Below are 5,703 nucleotides of genomic sequence, written 5' to 3' on the forward strand. Positions count from 1 at the left end.
TTTGCAAATATTTTCTCCCATACTGAGGGCTGTCTTTTGGTCTTGTTTATGGTTTCCTTTGCTGTGCAAAAGATTTGACGTTTCATTAGGTCCCATTTGTTTATTTTTATTTTTATTTCCATTTCTCTAGGAGGTGGGTCACAAAAGATCTTGCTGTGATTTATGTCACAGAGTGTTCTGCCTGTTTTCCTCTAAGAGTTTGATAGTTTCTGGACTTACATTTAGGTCTTTAATCCATTTTGAGCTTATTTTTGTTTATGGTGTTAGGGAGTGTTCTAATCTCATACTTTTACATGTACCTGTCCAGTTTTCCCAGCACTACTTATTGAAGAGGCTGTCCTTTCTCCACTGTACATTCCTGCCTCCTTTATCAAAGATAATGTGAACATATGTGCGTGGGTTTATCTCTGGGCTTTTTATCTTGTTCCATTGATCTCTATTTCTGTTTTTGTGCCAGTACCATACTGTCCTGATTACTGTAGCTTTGTAGTATAGTCTGACGTCAGGGAGCTTGATTCCTCCAGCTCCATTTTCCGTTCTCAAGATTGCTTTGGCTATTCGGGGTCTTTTGTGTTTCTATACAAATTGTGAAATTTTTTGTTCTAGTTCTGTGGATAATGCCAGTGGTAGTTTGATAGGGATTGCATTGAATCTGTAGATTGCTTTGGGTAATAGAGTCATTTTCACAATGTTGATTTTTCCAATCCAAGAACATGGCATATCTCTCCATCTATTAGTATCTTCTTTAATTTCTTTCATCAGTGTCTTATAATTTTCTGTATACAGGTCTTTTGTTTCCTTAGGTAGATTTATTCCTAGATATTTTATTCTTTTTGTTGCAATGGTAAATGGGAGTGTTTTCTTATATTCATTTTCAGATTTGTCATCATTAGTGTATAGGAATGCCAGAGATTTCTGTGCATTAATTTGGTATCCTGCTACTTTACCAGATTCATTGATTAGCTCTAGTAGTTTTCTGGTAGCATCTTTAGGATTCTCTATGTATAGTATCATGTCATCTGCAAACAGTGACAGCTTTACTTCTTCTTTTCCAATTTGCATTCTTTGTATTTCCTTTTCTTTTCTGACTGCTGTGGCTGAAACTTCCAAAACTATGTTGAATAAGAGTGGTGAGACTGGGCAACCTTGTCTTGTTCCTGATCTTGGTGGAAATGCTTTCAGTTTTTCACCATTGAGGATGATGTTGGCTGTGGGTTTGTCATATATGGCCTTTATTACATTGAGGAAAGTTCCATCAATGCCTACTTTCTGCAGGGTTTTTATCATAAATGGGTGTTGAATTTTTTCGAAAGCTTTCTCTGCATGTATTGAGATGATCATATGGTTTTTCTCCTTCAGTTTGTTAATATGGTGTATCACACTGATTGATTTGTGTATATTGAAGAATCATTGCATTCCTGGAATAAACCCCACTTGATCATGGTGTATGGTCCTTTTAATGTGCTGTTGGATTCTGTTTGCTAGTATTTTGTTGAAGATTTTTGCATCTATGTTCATCAGTGATATTGGCCTGTAGTTTTATTTCTTTGTGACATCTTTGACTGGTTTTGGTATCAGGGTGATGGTGGCCCTGTAGAATGAGTTTGGGAGTGTTCTTCCCTCTGCTATATTTTGGAAGAGTTTGAGAAGGATAGGTGTTAGCTCTTCTCTAAATGCTTGATAGAATTTGCCTGTGAAGCCATGTGGTCCTGGGCTTTTGTTTGTTGGAAGATTTTTATTCACAGTTTCAATTTCAGTGCTGGTGATTGTTCTGTTCATATTTTCTATTTCTTCCTGATTCAGTCTTGGCAGGTTGTGCATTTCTAAGAATTTGTCCATTTCTTCCAGGTTGTCCATTTTATTGGCATAGAGTTGCTTGTAGTAATCTCTCATGATTCTTTGTATTTCTGCAGTGTCAGTGGTTACTTCTCCTTTTTCATTTCTAATTCTATTGATTTGAGTCTTCTCCCTTTTTTTCTTGATGAGTCTGGCTAATGGTTTATCAATTTTTTATCTTCTCAAAGACCCAGCTGTTAGTTTTATTGATCTTTGCTATCATTTCCTTCATTTCTTTTTCATTTATTTCTGATCTGATCTTTATGATTTCTTTCCTTCTGCTAACTCTGGGGTTTTTTTGTTCTTCTTTCTCTAATTGCTTGAGGTGCAAGGTTAGGTTGTTTATTTGAGATGTTTCCTGCTTCTTAAGGTGGGCTTGTATTGCTATAAACTTCCCTCTTAGAACTGCTTTTGCTGCATCCCATAGGTTTTGGGTAGTCGTGTCTACATTGTCATTTGTTTCTAGGTATCTTTTGATTTCCTCTTTGATTTCTTCAGTGATCACTTCGTTATTAAGTACTGTATTGTTTAGCCTCCACGTGTTTGTATTTTTACAGATCTTTCCCTGTAATTGATATCTAGTCTCATGGCGTTGTGGTCGGAAAAGATACTTGATACAATTTCAATTTTCTTAAATTTACCAAGGCTTAGTTTGTGACCCAAGATATGATCTATCCTGGAGAATGTTCCATGAGCACTTGAGAAAAATGGGTATTCTGTTGTTTTTGGATGGAGTGCCCTATAAATATCAATTAAGTCCATCTTGTTTAATGTATCATTTAAAGCTTGTGTTTCCTTATTTATTTTCATTTTGGATGATCTGTCCATTGGTGAAAGTGGGTGTTAAAGTCCCCTACTATGAATGTGTTACTTTCGATTTTCCCTTTTATGGCTGTTAGTATTTGCCTTATGTATTGAGGTGCTCCTATGGTGGGTGCATAAGTATTTATGATTGTTATATCTTCTTCTTGGATCGATCCCTTGATCATTATGTAGTGTCCTTCTTTTGTCTCTTCTGATAGTCCTTATTTTAAAGTCTATTTTGTCTGATATGAGAATTGCTACTCCAGCTTTCTTTTGGTTTCCATTTGCATGGAATATCTTTTTCCATCCCCTTACTTTCAGTCTGTATGTGTCTCTAGGTCTGAAGTGGGTCTCTTGTAGACAGCATATATATGGGTCTTGTTTTTGTATCCATTCAGCCAATCTGTGTCTTTTGGTGGGAGCATTTAGTCCATTTACATTTAAGGTAATTATCGATATGTATGTTCCTATTCCCATTTTCTAAATTGTTTTGGGTTCGTTATTAAGGTCTTTTCCTTCTCTTGTGTTTCTTGCCTAGAGAAGTTCCTTTAGCATTTGTTGTAAAGCTGGTTTGGTGGTGCTGAACTCTCTCAGCTTTTGCTTGTCTGTAAAGGTTTTAATTTCTCCATCAAATTTGAATGATATTCTTGCTGCGTAGAGTCATCTTGGTTGTAGGTTTTTCTCCTTCATCACTTTAAATATGTCCTGTCAGTCCCTTCTGGCTTGCAAAGTTTCTGCTGAAAGATCAGCTGTTAACCTTATGGGGATTACCTTGTCTGTTATTTGTTGTTTTTCTCTTGCTGCTTTTAATATGTTTTCTTTGTATTTAATTTTTGACAGTTTGATTAATATGTGTCTTGGCATGTTTCTCCTTGGATTTATCCTGTATGGGACTCTCTGTGCTTCCTGGACTTGATTAACTATTTCCTTTCCCATATTAGGGAAGTTTTCAACTATAATCTCTTCAAATATTTTCTCAGTCCCTTTCTTTTTCTCTTCTTCTTCTGGGACCCCTATAATTCGTATGTTGGTGGCTTTAATGTTGTCCCAGAGGCCTCTGAGACTGTCCTCAGTTCTTTTCATTCTTTTTTCTGCTCTGCAGTAGTTATTTCCACTATTTTATCTTCCAGGTCACTTATCCGTTCTTCTGCCTCAGTTATTCTGCTATTGATCCCATCTAGAGTATTTTTCATTTCATTTACTGTGTTGTTCATCATTGCTTGTTTCATATTTAGTTCTTCTAGGTCCTTGTTAAATGTTTCTTGCATTTTCTCTATTCTATTTCCAAGAATTTGGATCATCTTTACTGTCATTATTCTGAATTCTTTTTCAGGTAGACTGCCTATTTCCTCTTCATTTGTTAGGTCTGGTGGGTTTTTATCTCGCTCCTTCATCTGCTGTGTGTTTTTCTGTCTTCTCATTTTGCTTATCTTACTGTGTTTGGAGTCTCCTTTTTGCAGGCTGCAGGTTCGTAGTTCCCATTGTTTTTGGGTCTGTCCCCAGTGGCTAAAGTTGGTTCAGTGGGTTGTGTAGGCTTCCTGGTGGAGGGGACTAGTGCCTGTGTTCTGGTGGATGAGGCTGGTTCTTGTCTTTCTGGTGGGAAGGTCCGTGTCTGGTGGTGTGTTTTGGGGTGTCTGTGGCCTTATTATGATTTTAGGCAGCCTCTCTGCTAATGTGTGGGGTTGTGTTCCTGTCTTGATAGTTGTTTGGCATAGGATGTCCAGCACTGTAGCTTGCTGGGTGTTGAGAGAAGCTGGGTGTTGGTGTTGAGATGGAGATCTGTGGGAGATTTTTGCCATTTGATATTATGTGGAGCTGGGAGGTCTCTTGTGGACCAGTGTCCTGAAGTTGGCTCTCCCACGTCAGAGGCACAGCACTGACTCCTGGCTGCAGCACCAAGAGCCTTTCATCCACACGGCTCAGAGTAAAAGGGAGAAAAAGTAGAAAGAAAGAAAGAAAGAAAGAGGATAAAATAAAATAATGTAAGATAAAATAAAATAACGTTATTAAAATAAAAAATAATTATTAAGAAAAAAAATTTTTAAGTGAAAAACAAAAACAAACAAACAAAAACGGACAGACAGAACCCTAGGACAAATGTTGGAAGCAAAGCTATACAGACAAAATCTCACACAGAAGCATACACATACACACTGACAAAAGGAGGAAAAGGGGAAAAAATAATATATCTGGCTCTCAAAGTCCACATCCTCAGTTTGGGATGATTCATTATCTCTTCATGTATTCCACTGATGCAGGGTACATCAAGTTGATTGTGGAGATTTAATCCGCTGCTCCTGAGGCTGCTGGGAGAAATTTCCCTTTCTTTTCTTTGTTCACACAGCTCCCGGGGTTCAGCTTTGGATTTGGCCCCGCCTCTGCCTGTAGGTCGCCCTCTGGCATCTGTTTTTTGCCCAGCCAGAAGGGGGTTAAAGGAGCAGCTGATTCGGGGGCTCTGGCTCACTCAGGCCGGGGGGAGGGAGGGGTGCGGAATGCAGGACGGGCCTATGGCGGCAGAGGCCGGCGTGATGTTGCACCAGCCTGAGGCGCGCCGTGCATTCTCCCGGGGAAGTTGTCCCTGGATCACGGGACCCTGGCAGTGGCGGGCTGCACAGGCTCCCGGGAGGGGAGGTGTGGAGAGTGACCTGTGCTCGCACACAGACTTCTTGGTGGCGGCAGCAGCGACCTTAGCGTCTCATGTACGTCTCTGAGGTCCGTACTGTTAGCCGCGGTCATGCCCATCTCTGGAGCCTCTTTAAGCAGCGCTCTTAATCCCGTCTCCTGTTGGACCAGGAAACAAAGAGGGAAGAAAAAGTCTCTTGCCTCTTCGGCACCTCCAGACTTTTCCCCGGACTCCCTCTTGGCTAGCTGTGGTGCACTAACCCCCTGCAGGCTGTGTTCACGACGCCAACACCACTCCTCTCCCTGCGCTCCGACTGAAGCCCGAGCCTCAGCTCCCAGCCCCGCCCACCCCGGCGGGTGAGCAGACAAGCTTCTCAGGCTGGTGAGTGCCAGTCAGCACCGATCCTCTGTGAGGGAATCTGTCCACTTTGCCCTCCGCAC

This window comes from Lipotes vexillifer, unplaced genomic scaffold (genome assembly GCF_000442215.2).
Source record: "Lipotes vexillifer unplaced genomic scaffold, Lipotes_vexillifer_v1.1 scaffold525, whole genome shotgun sequence".
NCBI lineage: Eukaryota > Metazoa > Chordata > Mammalia > Artiodactyla > Lipotidae > Lipotes > Lipotes vexillifer.